A 15,411-nucleotide genomic window follows, 5' to 3' on the forward strand; every position below is an offset into this window, starting at 1 on the left:
TCATAGGCTCCGCCCAACAGGAAGTTGGCTATTTAGGGTTTATTATTCATATTTTTGGTCAAAGTTGTGGGGGCTTTTGGGGTCCCTAACATACTCAAAAACTCTTGAAAATTTGCACACACTTTGGAATCTGTGCCCTTTAGGAGCCTGCAGAGGCTGGGACCCGGGCGTGGCACAGGGGCTCTACGGCGCCCCCTGGAACACAGTCATAAATGTTGATGTATAGCTCACACATACTTGCACATATTCATATGAAACTCAGTACACATATAGATCTCATTGTGCCAAACAATTTTCGTATTGCATGTCATTGGGCTCCGCCCAACAGGAAGTCAGCTATTTAGAGTTATGTAAAAAGCGCATGCTCTGGAATTTGATATACTTGTCATAGGTTTTTTACTCATTTACCACCAAACTCGGTCAACATGATCTCAAGACATTGGGGATGAAAAATTGCCAGGGGATTTTTGATATCTCGAACGGTTTGCTCGTGGCGAGGCGTTGAAATTATGGCGAGAATTGAGAAACTGGAAGTGTCTAATACCATCCAGATACATTTCCTGATTTCAATCAAACTTCATCAGATTATTCATTGTATGATGTCGATCACATATATGTGACTATTAGGAGTCAAAGTTATAGCGCCACCAACTGGCAGCAGGAAGTGTGTCATTTTCAAAATGCTTGGAATTCAACATCTTATTTTTACTCGATTTGCTTCAAACTTCATCAGAATAATGTTAAAACACAGCCGATATAAATCTGCTGGGGGGATATTGATATCTAAAAAATATTGTTGCCGTGGCAACATGTCAAACTGGAATACTTCTCAGGTGATTTTGAGGCATATAACATGCTTAGAATTTCATCAAACTCAGAACACATATCAGTATTAGTGACAGCTAGACACTGGCAAAAGTTCATAAGAGGGTGTGGAAGAGGCACTCTATAGCGCCACCTTTTGTCAAAAGTGGGGGGGTTAGTTTTAGCTACAAACACCAAACTCAGTACAAAAATTGTTCTTTTTAAGACGGACAACTTTCTAATTCACAGTCATCAGCTACGACCAACAGGAAGTCGGCTATTTTGATTTGAATGTGGATTTTTTTTACATTTAGCTGTGAATTAATGCATACTGCTCAGAGGAGAGTAACACTATACACACCAAACTTGGTGTACATGTTGAAAAAACATTGAGGAACTTAAATTGTGAATGGGTTTTGGATAGCTTGGATGGTTTTGTCGTGGTGATTTTTTTAAATGACAATAAAGATGGAACTATTAATTTTCCTGCATTTTTAAATTCCAAACACTTCAAAACCTTTTTTCATACAGAAAAAAAGTTATTCTGAGTAAATATGCATAGTTTAATGACTTTACAACACTGTATGGATAACAGAAAATTAAAAAACTGTCAGACATCTCATCTTACTCTGTCCCTCTGTTTGAGTATTATGTGCTGAGACTTACATTGTCTGAGAGAAAATGCGCCCCTACAGGTTCAATTCCTGAAAGGGAAATTCGACTGAAAGGGAGGAGACTCTCTTTTAGTTTCATTTTTAAATCGGTTAAAATACAAATAAATACTTAGATTTAATTCACACTGACAAGCTAAACCAACATATATGATTATTACCGGTTCAGGGCTCATGGATAAATTATTTCTGGCCAGAGATACGTGAGAAATAGGAGAGATGAATCACCGCTGTGACCACGAGCGTCTGGAGTAAAGAGCTCAGAAAAAACGAATTTATTCCTGTTTTAAAGCTTTTAAAAATAAAGTATTGCAGCGATATCACACAATTCACCAATTAGAGCACACCAAGAGCTAAATTAAGATGTTTTTGAACTGTTTGTGTGAAAATGATATATTCGCGGCTGCCTATATCTGAAATCACTGCCTCTGATCAGCGCGCACAGTGTCACAAGTTCAAAACTAACGAATTTATTCTTGTTTAAGAGCTTTTTAAAATAAATTATTGCCATAAATGCACACAATACATCCATTATAACACAACACGAGCTAAATGCAGGTCTTTTGTGACCCGTTTAAGTGTGCAAGACTATTTGAAAGCGCGACTGGCAGAATAACATATATCTCTCGAGCTGCAGGATTCTGCCTTTCGTCGTAAGAACGAACACTTCAAGGACAAGATTATTTCAAAATACATAATAGCTTGGCTAATATAAACGAAAACAGCCACGTGAACATAAACTGTTGAGAAATAAATCTAAAGTGGATCTACTGGAATTTAATATTAAGTGACCGCATACCAGCTGCTTCTGTCTTCAATTTTAATCTATATAAAAAATTAAACTCATTCATCTTGGCTGCTTGTTTAATGTGTGTACGTATCTATTTATTATTTTGCTCTAACAAGACTTAATCTATATTTAATTAAATCAATTACATTTTATTTTACATTTTATTTTTCCATTTCTGCATCTAAACGCCTAAAAACTATTGTATACTATTCTTAGCAATTTCTTTATCGTCCAATTTATCCGGTGTACACGCTTTTATTTTCATAATAAACTTGTTTGTTAGATTATACACAGTTATAGTGGTCTATAATAAATATTGACAGGTTTTATTCAAGCTGTTTAGAATGATTGCCTTAGGCTAATTTTTTAAAATGTAAATCCAAAAAAATAAAAAAAAATAAATAAAAAACATTGGAAAACAATAACTTGTACTTTTTTATACATTTTGTATAGTTTCATAGTTTATGCATTATAGTTATAAAAACAAACAAATTTAGCCACTCACATAGAAATCTTAGGCCTTATCCTTTTCTGACAGTTTTAGGGATTTTTAAAAATCCTAAAAAACCTTATTTGTGCTGCAAATAATAATTTCAAACTAATTTGATACTGACCTCTGACATCCTGTGACATGATATTTATTTGAATTTACATAATCTCATGGATGTAACAGTAAATCTGTTCAGCTCACAGATCAAGACTAAGCTGTAATGCAAGCAGAACTTTCACAAATGCTTGTAGGTCAATAAAATCATTACAAAACACTTAAAAATCATTTAAGGGATTTGATAACACTGTAAAATAATGTCTAATTTGTTAACATTAGCAAATGCATTGATAACACTTTATAATAACTGCACTCATTAGTAAATAGTCAGTTCATGCTTTATAAAGCCTTGTCCCAATATTAATAGTCAGTAGTAAGCAGTTTATAAATACAGCTATAAATAGCTTGTTCTTGGTTTATAAGCACATTTATTAAAAAGGAGAATAAAGGGTCAGTTATCTTCCTATGAAAAAAAAAAATAAAAAAAAATAAACAAACAACACAGATTGATACAGAACTCAGAAATGTTATTGTGGATTTATGATAAACTCAGCCTGTAAATGAATTCATACTCCTCCAAGAAGACACAAGTAGTTCACACCAAACTTTTTTAACATGAAGCCAATATACTGAAGATGTTAAATTTCGAATGGGTTTAGGATACCTTAAATGGTGTGGCCATAGCGATTTATTAAAGTAACATAAAAAAAAATACAATAGTTATTTTACTATATCTTTAAAATTTTTAATTCCAACTCTTCATAATTTTTTATATACGTAGAAGTCATCATTTGAAGGAAGCACAGTAAGTTTCATAGCTTTATCATTTTCAAGAGCCAGCATAAAATTAAAACTATCATAACATATAAATCAAGCTTGCAATTCTTAGTACCAATAATGGCCACCAGATGGCGCTATAGGATTACTTTTAAATAATTATTGTAGAAACAAGTATGATTTAAATCATTTATAGAAATCTTTCAAAGAAAAATAATATGAATTTTATGTATTTTACTGATAAAATGACCCTCACTTAATTAGAATAACAAGCTGAAGTATTGTGAACTGTATATTAAGAATAATTCTTTATAGGCTTTATGGACAAATACGTTTTGAGTGACTCTTGAAGGATCAGCACCACATCCTCTTTTACCACTGTTTAAAGAATGTATTTAACAGTACAGGTGCGGATGAATTTTGAATGGCTTGAATGGTCTTGTCGTGGTGATTTTTTGAAATAACAATAAAAAAGTAACCGGTAAATGTCTTTACTTTTTTTAAGTGCAGCTTCTAAACACTTCAAAAAAATGTACACAGAGAAGACAAGTCATTCTGAGGAAATATGCATGGTTTCATGACTATACAACACTATATGGATGATAGAAAATTAAAAAACTATCATACATCTGATGTCACTCTGTCCCTCTGTCACTGTGGGTAATGTGTCTGTGTGTGTGTGTGTGTGTGTGTGTTAAGTGAATTAGGTGTGAAACTATCAGGGAGCATTTAGTCTCCAGCGCCAACATTTTACAGAACTGCCACTTTCCTGGAGTCTCAGAATTACAATGTGTCAGGTTCTGAGAGATCTAAGATTCCAAAAAATGATTTAATTAGAATACCATGAAGTATTGTGAAATACTATATATTAAGACTTTATATATAGGCTTTTTGAACAGATTAGAGTGACTTGTGAAGGACCAGCACCACCTCCTCTTGTCCGATGGTTTGAGGAATATATCTTCCAGAATCCGGGATTAAGATTTAGGAGCTCATTTTTATTCCACCTCCTTTCCTGAAAGTCTGTCTTGCAGAATTGACTAAAAATTAATCTTCACATTAATTCCTAATTATTTTGCAATTATTTTTGTCAGTTCTTCTTGACCTGTTTTTTTTTCTTCTTCTTCTTTTCTGACCTCATGACCCAGTCAGCATTTTTCTACAATGGTCAAGTCTTAACTTATCCATTTCTGTATTGCATTTGTGTTTGATATTTCTCATGGGTATTTCATAATTTTCGACTTTGAGTTAAAACAGTTTGAGTTAAAACTCTTTTTTATTGCATTTCATCTGTAAAAGAAAACATGCCCAATAATTCTGCACACATGAATATAAGGAGTTTTTCTCTTCCAGCTTTCCTGGACTATTGTATAGCACTCATAAATGATTAAATAAAAAATAATGGTAGTTATTAAGATTGATATGGTTTGGAATTGGTAAAATGTGCTTGGAAAAAAATCACAAAAAAACAATGTTTTAATGTTTAAGTTTGGAATATTAACTGACATGAATGAATGCTATATAAATATTGTTCATGTTAACATAATGTTTAGAAATGAAATATTATTGTAAAGTGTCACTAAAGTTATATATATTGTTCTGTGAATGTGATTTTAAAGTCTTGTTGATTCTGATTAACCCTTTAACTGCCTTATCCTTTAAAACCTCACTGCCAGAGGGATAATGTGAATGCATGTGCCCGCTGGGCACAGTTTACCTGATGCCACCGGGGTGGCGATGGCATTGGTGGCTTGAGCCCGCCATCGCTGCTTGCAGCTATATTTATTATTATTTTTCTTCAAGGTTTCGGGGGCTTTTGGGGCCCTTAACATGCTTAAAAAGTCTTGAAAATTGGCACACACATTGGAACCTGCGGCCATTAGGGCCGGGCAGAGACTGATACACGGGCGTGGCACAGGGGCTCTACAGCGCCCCCTGGAATGCTGAGGGCCATATATCATACATACTTGCACGTAGACGCACAAAACTCGGTAAACATATAGAACTCATCAATACAAACAACTTTCGAATTGCATATCATAGGCTCCGCCCAACAGGAAGTTGGCTATTTGGGGTTTATTATTCATATTTGTCGTCAAAGTTGTGGGGGCTTTTGGGGTCCTTAACATACTCAAAAACTCTTGAAAGTTTGCGCACACTTTGGAATCTGTGGCCTTAAGGAGCCTGCAGAGGCTGGGACCTGGGCGTGGCACAGGGGCTCTACAGCGCCCCCTGGAACACAGTCATAAATGTTGATGTATAGCTCACACATACTTGCACATATTAATATGAAACTCAGTACACATTTAGATCTCATCGTGCCGAACAACTTGCGTATTGCATGTTATAGGCTCCGCCCAACAGGAAGTCAGCTATTTAGAGTTATGTAAAAAGCATATGCTCTGGAATTTGAAATACTTGTCATAGGTTTTTTACTCGATTGCCGCCAAACTCGGTCAACATGATCTCAAGACAATGGGGATGAAAAATTGCCAGGGGATTTTTGATATCTCAAACGGTTTGCTCGTGGCGAGGCGTTGAAATTATGGCGAGAAATGAGAAACAGGAAGTGTCTAATACCATCCACATACATTTCCTGATTTTAATCAAACTTCATCAGATTATTCATTGTATGATGTCGATCGCATATATGTGACTATTAGGAGTCAAAGTTATAGCGCCACCAACTGGCAGCAGGAAGTGTGTCATTTTCAAAATGCTTTGTATTCAGCATCTTATTTTTACTCGATTTGCTTCAAACTTCATCAGAATAATGTTAAAACACAGCCGATATAAATCTGCTGGGGGGATATTGATATCTAAAAATATTGTTGCCGTGGCAACATGTCAAACTTGAATACTTCTCAGGTGATTTTAAGGCATATAACATACTTAGAATTTCATGAAATTCAGAACACATATCAGTATTTATGATAACTAGACACTGGCAAAAGTTCATAAGAGGGCGTGGAAGAGGCACTCTATAGCGCCACCTTTTGTCAAAAGTGGGGGGGTTAGTTTTAGCTACAGACACCAAACTCGGTACAAAAATTGTTCTTACCAAGACGGACAACTTTCTAATTCACAGTCATCAGCTACGATCAACAGGAAGTCAGCTATTTTGATTTGAATGTGGATTTTTTTTTACATTTAGCTGTGAATTAATGCATACTGCTCAGAGGAGAGTAACACTATACACACCAAACTTTGTCTACATGATGCCAAAACATTTTAAACAACTTAAATTGCCAAAGGATTTTGGATAGCTTGAACGGTTTTGTCGTGGTGATTTTTTTAAATGACAGTAAAAATGGAATTATTAATTGTCCTGCATTTTTAAATTCCAAACACTTCAAAACCTTTTTTCATACAAAAAAAAAGTCATTCTGAGTAAATATGGATAGTTTCACGACTTTACAACACTGTATGGATAACAGAAAATTAAAAAACTGTCAGACATCTCATCTCACTCTGTCCCTCTGTTTGAGTATTATGTGCTGAGACTTACATTGTCTGAGAGAAAATGCGCCCCTACAGGTTCAATTCCTTAAAGGGAAATTCGACTGAAAGGGAGGAGACTCTCTTTTAGTTTCATTTTTAAATCGGTTAAAATACAAAATAATACTTGGATTTAATTCACACTGACAAGCTAAACCAACATATATGATTATTACCGGGTCAGGGCTCATTAATAATTGATGTGTGGTCAGTGATACGTGAGAAACACGAGAGATGAATCACGCTCTGAGCAGGAGCGTGTGGAATGACGAGCTCAGAAAAACGAGTTTATTTTTGTTTTATAGCTTTAACAAATAAAATATTAAAGCGATATCACACAATTCACCAATTAGAACACACCAAGAGCTAAATTCAGATGTTTTTGAACTGTTTGTGTGAAAATGAAATATTCGCGGCTGCCTATCTGAAATCACCGCCTCCGATCAGCGCTTACAGTGTCACAAGTTCAAAACAAACGAATTTATTCTTGTTTAAGAGCTTTTTCAAATAAAATATTGCCATAAATGCACACAATACACCCATTATAACACAAGAGCTAAATGCAGGTGTTTGTGACCCGTTTAAGTGTGCAAGACTACTTGAAAACGCGACTGGCAGAATAACATATCTCTTGAGCTGCAGGATTCCGCCTTTCGTCGTACGAACGAACACATCACGGACAAGATTATTTCAAAATACATAATTGCTTGGCGAATATAAACGAAAACAGCCACGTGAACATAAACTGTTGAGAAATAAATCTGAAGTGGATCTACTGGATTTGAATATTAAGTGACCGCATATACCAGCTGCTTCTGTCTTCAATTTTAATCTATATAAAAAATTAAACTCATTCATCTTGGCTGCTTTTTTAATATGTGTACGTATTTATTTATTATTTTGCTCTAACAAGACTTAATCTATATTTAATTAAATCAATTACATTTTATTTTACATTTGATTTGTCCATTTCGGCATCTAAACGCCTAAAAACCTAAAACATGCTCTATTATACTATTGTTAGCAATTTCTTTATCGTCCAATTTATCTGGTGTACACTTTTATTTTCATAATAAACTTGTTTGTTAGATTATACACAGTTACAGTGGTCTATAATAAATATTAACAGGTTTTATTCAAGCTGTTTAGAATGAATGCCGTAGGCTAATTTTTTAAAATGTAAATCCAAAAAAAAAAAAAAAAAAAAAGTTTAAATAAATAAAAAACATTGGAAAAGAATAACTGTTGTACTTTTTTATACATTTTGTATAATTTTATAGTTTATGCATTATAGTTATAAAAACAAATAAATTTAGCCACTCACATAGAAATCTTAGGCCTTATCCTTTTTTGACAGTTTTAGGGATTTTTAAAAATCCTAAAAAACCTTATTTGTGCTGCAAATAATAATTTCAAATTAATTTGATACTGACCTCTGACATCCTGTGACATGATATTTATTTGAATTTACATAATCTCATGGATGTAACAGTAAATCTGTTCAGCTCACAGATCAAGACTAAGCTGTAATGCAAGCAGAACTTTCACAAATGCTTGTAGGTCAATAAAATCATTACAAAACACTTACAAATCATTTAAGGGATTTGATAACACTGTGAAATAATGTCTAATTTGTAAACATTAGCAAATGCATTGATAACACTTTATAATAACTGCACTCATTAGTAAATAGTCAGTTCATTCTTTATAAAGCCTTGTCCCAATATTAATAGTCAGTAGTAAGCAGTTTATAAATACAGCTATAAATAGCTTGTTCTTGGTTTATAAGCACATTTATTAAAAAGGAGAGTAAAGGGTCAGTTATCTTCCTATGAAAAATAAATAAAATAAAAATAAACAAACAACAACACAGATTGATACAGAACTCAGAAATGTTATTGTGGATTTATGATAAACTCAGCCTGTAAATGAATTAATTCTCCTCCAAGAAGACACAAGTAGTTCACACCAAACTGTTTTAACATGAAGCCATATACTGAAGATGTTAAATTGCGAATGGGTTTAGGATACTTTAAATGGTGTGGCCATAGCGATTTATTAAAGTAACATAAAAAAATACAATAGTTATTTTACTATATCTTTGAAATGTTTAATTCCAACTATTCATAATTTTTTATATACGTAGAAGTCATCATTTGAAGGAAGCACAGTAAGTTTCATAGCTTTATCACTTTCAAGAGCCAGCATAAAATTTAAACTATCATAACTTATAAATCAAGCTTGCAATTCTTAGTACCTATAATGGCCATCAGAGGGAGCTATAGGATTACTTTTAAATAATTATTGTAGAAACGAGTATGATTTAAATCATTCATAGAAATCTTTCAAAAAAAATGAATTGTATATATTTTACTGATAAAATGACCCTCACTTAATTAGAATAACAAGCTGAAGTATTTTGAACTGTATATTAAGAATAATTCTTTATAGGCTTTATGGACAGATAACGTTTTGAGTGACTCTTGAAGGTTCAGCACCACATCCTCTTTTACCACTGTTTAAAGAATTAATCTTACAGAATAGGTGTGAATGAATTTTGGATAGCTTGAATGGTTTTGCCGTGATGATTTTTTGAAATAATAGTAAAAAAGGAACCAGTAAATGTCTTTTTATTTTTTTAAAGTGCAGCTTCTAAACACTTAAAAAAAAAAAATGTACACATAGAAGACCAGTCATTCTGAGGCATATTTCCTCAGAATGACTGGTCTCATGACCATAGTTTCATGACTATACAACACTGTATGGATGATAGAAAATTAAAAAAAACTATCATACATCTGATGTCACTCAGTCCCACTGTCACTGTGGGTAATGTGTGTGTGTGTGTGTGTGTGTGTGTGTGTGTGTGTGTGTGTGTGTGTGTGTTAAGTGAATTAGGTGTGAAACTATCAGGGTGCATTTAGTCTCCAGCGCCAACATTTTACAGAACTGCCACTTTCCTCGAGTCTCCAGAATTACTCGGTGTCAGGCTCTGAGAGACTTAAGATTCCAAAAAATGATTTAATTAGAATACCATGAAGTATTGTGAAATACTATATATTAAGTCTTTATATATAGGCTTTATGAACAGATTAGAGTGACTCGTGAAGGACCAGCACCACCTCCTCTTGTCCGATGGTTTGAGGAATATATCTTCCAGAATCCAGGATTAAGATTTAGGAGCTCATTTTTATTCCACCTCCTTTCCTGAAAAGTCTGTCTTGCAGAATTGACTAAAAATTAATCTTCACATTAATTACTAATTATTTTGCAATTCTTTTTGTCAGTTCTTCTTGACCTGCTTTTTTCTTCTTCTTTTCTGACCTCATGACCCAGTCAGTATTTTTTGTACAATGGTCAAGTCTTAACTTATCCATTTCTGTATTGCATTTGTGTTTGATATTTCTCATGGGTATTTCATAATTTTCGACCTTACAGTTTGAGTTAAAAGTCTATTTTAGCGCATTTCATCTGTAAAAGAAAACATGCCTAATAATTCTGCACACATGAATATAAGGAGTTTTTCTCTTCCAGCTTTCCTGGACTATTGTATAGCACTCATAAATGATTAAATAAAAAATAATGGTAGTTATTAAGATTTATATGGTTAGGAATTGGTAAAATGTGCTTGGAAAAAAATCACAATAAAACAAAGTTTTAATGTTTAAGTTTGGAATATTAACTGACGTGAATGAATGCTATATAAATATTGTTCATGTTAACATAATGTTTATGAATGGAATCTTATTGTAAAGTGTTACTAAAGTTATACATATATATTGTTCTGTGAATGTGATTTTAAAGTCTAGATGATTCGGATTAACCCTTTAACTGCCATATCCTTTAAAACCTCACTGCCAGAGGGATATTGTGAATGCATGTGCCCGCTGGGCACAGTTTACCTGATGCCACCGGGGTGGCGATGGCACTGGTGGCTTGAGCCCGCCATCGCTGCTTGCAGCTATATTTATTATTATTATTATTATTAGGGCTCAAGCCTGGAGGGCGAGAGCCCTATTGTTTTCCTTAGGATTATTTGTTATTATTATTATTTATTATTATTATTTTTCTTCAAGGTTTCGGGGGCTTTTGGGGCCCTTAACATGCTTAAAAAGTCTTGAAAATTGGCACACACATTGGAACCTGCGGCCATTAGGGCCGGGCAGAGACTGATACACGGGCGTGGCACAGGGGCTCTACAGTGCCCCCTGGAATATGGAGGGCCATATATCATACATACTTGCACGTAGACGTACGAAACTCGGTACACATATAGAACTCATCAATACAAACAACTTTCGTATTGCATATCATAGGCTCCGCCCAACAGGAAGTTGGCTATTTGGGGTTTATTATTCATATTTGTCGTCAAAGTTGTGGGGGCTTTTGGGGTCCTTAACATACTCAAAAACTCTTGAAAGTTTGCGCACAATTTGGAATCTGTGGCCTTTAGGAGCCTGCAGAGGCTGGGACACGGGCGTGGCACAGGGGCTCTACAGCGCCCCCTGGAACACAGTCATAAATGTTGATGTATAGCTCACACATACTTGCACGTATTAATATGAAACTCAGTACACATATAGATCTCATCGTGCCGAACAACTTGCGTATTGCATGTCATAGGCTCCGCCCAACAGGAAGTCAGCTATTTAGAGTTATGTAAAAAGCGCATGCTCTGGAATTTGAAATACTTGTCATAGGTTTTTTACTCGATTGCCGCCAAACTCGGTCAACATGATCTCAAGACATTGGGGATGAAAAATTGCCAGGGGATTTTTGATATCTCAAACGGTTTGCTCGTGGCGAGGCGTTGAAATTATGGCGAGAAATGAGAAACAGGAAGTGTCTAATACCATCCACATACATTTCCTGATTTTAATCAAACTTCATCAGATTATTCTTTGTATGATGTCGATCGCATATATGTGACTATTAGGAGTCAAAGTTATAGCGCCACCAACTGGCAGCAGGAAGTGTGTCATTTTCAAAATGCTTTGTATTCAGCATCTTATTTTTACTCGATTTGCTTCAAACTTCATCAGAATAATGTTAAAACACAGCCTATATTAATCTGCTAGGGGGATATTGATATTTAAAAATATTGTTGCCGTGGCAACATGTCAAACTTCTTGTCAAACAAATACTTCTCAGGTGATTTTAAGGCATATAACATACTTAGAATTTCATGAAATTCAGAACACATATCAGTATTAGTGACAGCTAGACACTGGCGAAAGTTCATAAGAGGGCGTGGAAGAGGCACTCTATAGCGCCACCTTTTGTCAAAAGTGGGGGGGTTAGTTTTAGCTACAGACACCAAACTCGGTACAAAAATTGTTCTTATCAAGACGGACAACTTTCTAATTCACAGTCATCAGCTACGATCAACAGGAAGTCAGCTATTTTGATTTGAATGTGGATTTTTTTTTTACATTTAGCTGTGAATTAATGCATACTGCTCAGAGGAGAGTAACACTATACACACCAAACTTTGTCTACATGATGCCAAAACATTTTAAACAACTTAAATTGCCAAAGGATTTTGGATAGCTTGAACGGTTTTGTCGTGGTGATTTTTTTAAATGACAGTAAAAATGGAATTATTAATTGTCCTGCATTTTTAAATTCCAAACACTTCAAAACCTTTTTTCATACAGAAAAAAAGTCATTCTGAGTAAATATGGATAGTTTCACGACTTTACAACACTGTATGGATAACAGAAAATTAAAAAACTGTCAGACATCTCATCTCACTCTGTCCATCTGTTTGAGTATTATGTGCTGAGACTTACATTGTCTGAGAGAAAATGCGCCCCTACAGGTGCAATTCCTGAAAGGGAAATTCGACTGAAAGGGAGGAGACTCTCTTTTAGTTTCATTTTTAAATCGGTTAAAATACTAATAAATACTTAGATTTAATTCACACTGACAAGCTAAACCAACATATATGATTATTATCAGGTCAGGGCTCATTAATAATTGATGTGTGGTCAGTGATACGTGAGAAACACGAGAGATGAATCACGCTCTGAGCAGGAGCGTGTGGAATGACGAGCTCAGAAAAAACGAGTTTATTCTTGTTTTATAGCTTTTTAAATTAAAATATTAAAGTGATATTACACAATTCACCAATTAGAACACACCAGGAGCTAAATTCAGATGTTTTTGAACTGTTTGTGTGAAAATGAAATATTCGCGGCTGCCTATCTGAAATCACTGCCTCCGATCAGCGCGCACAGTGTCACAAGTTCAAAACTAATGAATTTATTCTTGTTTAAGAGCTTTTTCAAATAAAATATAAATGCACACAATACACCCATTATAACACAACACGAGCTAAATGCAGGTGTTTGTGACCCGTTTATGTGTGCAAGACTGTTTGAAAGCGCGACTGGCAGAATAACATATATCTCTCGAGCTGCAGGATTCTGCCTTTCGTCGTAAGAACGAACACATCACGGACAAGATTATTTCAAAATACATAATAGCTTGGCGAATATAAACGAAAACAGCCACGTAGACATAAACTGTTGAGAAATAAATCTGAAGTGGATCTACTGGATTTGAATATTAAGTGACCGCATATACCAGCTGCTTCTGTCTTCAATTTTAATCTATATATAAAAAAGGAAACTCATTCATCTTGGCGGCTTTTTTAATGTGTGTACATATTTATTTATTATTTTGCTCTAACACGAATTAATCTATATTTAATTAAATCAATTACATTTTATTTTACATTTGATTTGTCCATTTCTGCATCTAAACGCCTAAAAACCTAAAACATGCTCTATTATACTATTGTTAGCAATTTCTTTATCGTCCAGTTTATCTGGTGTACACACTTTTATTTTCATAATTAACTTGTTTCTTAGATTATACACAGTTACAGTGGTCTATAATAAATATTAACAGGTTTTATTCAAGCTGTTTAGAATGATTGCAGTAGGCTAATTTGTTTTTATGTAAATCCCAAAAAATAAATTAAATAAAAAACATTGGAAAACAATAAATGTTGTACATTTTTATACATTTTGTATAATTTCATAGTTTATGCATTATAGTTATAAAAACAAATAAATTTAGCCACTCACATAGAAATCTTAGGCCTTATCCTTTTCTGACAGTTTTAGGTTTTTTTTTAAAAAAATCCTAAAAAACCTTATTTGTGCTGCAGATAATAATTTCAAACTCATTTGATACTGACCTCTGACATCCTGTGACATGATATTTATTTGAATTTACATAATCTCATGGATGTAACAGTAAATCTGTTCAGCTCACAGATCAAGACTAAGCTGTAATGCAAGCAGAACTTTCACAAATGCTTGTAGGTCAATAAAATCATTACAAAACACTTACAAATCATTTAAGGATTTGATAACACTGTAAAATAATGTCTAATTTGTTAAGATTAGCAAATGCATTAATAACACTTTATAATAACTGCACTCATTAGTAAATAGTCAGTTCATGCTTTATAAAGCCTTGTCCCAATATTAATAGTCATTAGTAAGCAGTTTATAAATACAGCTATAAATAGCTTGTTCTTGGTTTTATAAGCACATTTATTAAAAAGGAGAGTAAAGGGTCAGTTATCTTCCTATGAAAAATAAAAAAATTAAAATAAACAAACAACAACACAGATTGATACAGAACTCAGGAATGTTATTGTGGATTTATGATAAACTCAGCCTGTAAATGAATTCATTCTCCTCCAAGAAGACACAAGTAGTTCACACCAAACTGTTTTAACATGAAGTCATATACTGAAGATGTTAAATTGCGAATGGGTTTAGGATACCTTAAATGGTGTGGCCATAGCGATTTATTAAAGTAACATAAAAAAATAGTTATTTTACTATATCTTTAAAATTTTTAATTCCAACTCTTCATAATTTTTTATATACGTAGAAGTCATCATTTGAAGGAAGCACAGTAAGTTTCATAGCTTTATCATTTTCAAGAGCCAGCATAAAATTAAAACTATCATAACATATAAATCAAGCTTGCAATTCTTAGTACCAATAATGGCCACCAGATGGTGCTATAGGATTACTTTTAAATAATTATTGTAGAAACAAGTATGATTTAAATCATTTATAGAAATCTTTCAAAGAAAAATAATATGTATTTTACTGATAAAATGACCCTCACTTAATTAGAATAATATGCTGAAGTATTGTGAAATACTGTGTATTAAGAATAATTCTTTATAGGCTTTATGGACAGATAAGTTTGGAGTGACTCTTGAATGATCAGCACCACATCCTCTTTTACCACTGTTTAAAGGATTTATCTTACAGAACAGGTGCGAATGAATT

The 15,411-nt window shown here is 33.8% G+C and overlaps 2 long non-coding RNA genes across 3 annotated transcripts in view; one reads left to right on the forward strand and one right to left on the reverse strand.

Annotated features, from left to right (window-relative positions):
• The window catches only part of LOC128025692 (uncharacterized), a 51,594-nt gene extending 45,413 nt beyond the window's left edge, over nt 1-6,181 (reverse strand). Inside the window, exon 1 of the long non-coding RNA XR_008186199.1 lies at nt 4,726-6,181. This is a non-coding gene — a long non-coding RNA (uncharacterized LOC128025692). The remainder of the gene's footprint in view (nt 1-4,725) is intronic.
• The window catches only part of LOC128025690 (uncharacterized), a 104,928-nt gene that overhangs the window by 64,880 nt on the left and 24,637 nt on the right, over nt 1-15,411 (forward strand). The gene's annotated exons all lie outside the window — the stretch shown is intronic.

Source organism: Carassius gibelio, chromosome A12, assembly GCF_023724105.1.
Source record: "Carassius gibelio isolate Cgi1373 ecotype wild population from Czech Republic chromosome A12, carGib1.2-hapl.c, whole genome shotgun sequence".
Lineage (NCBI taxonomy): Eukaryota > Metazoa > Chordata > Actinopteri > Cypriniformes > Cyprinidae > Carassius > Carassius gibelio.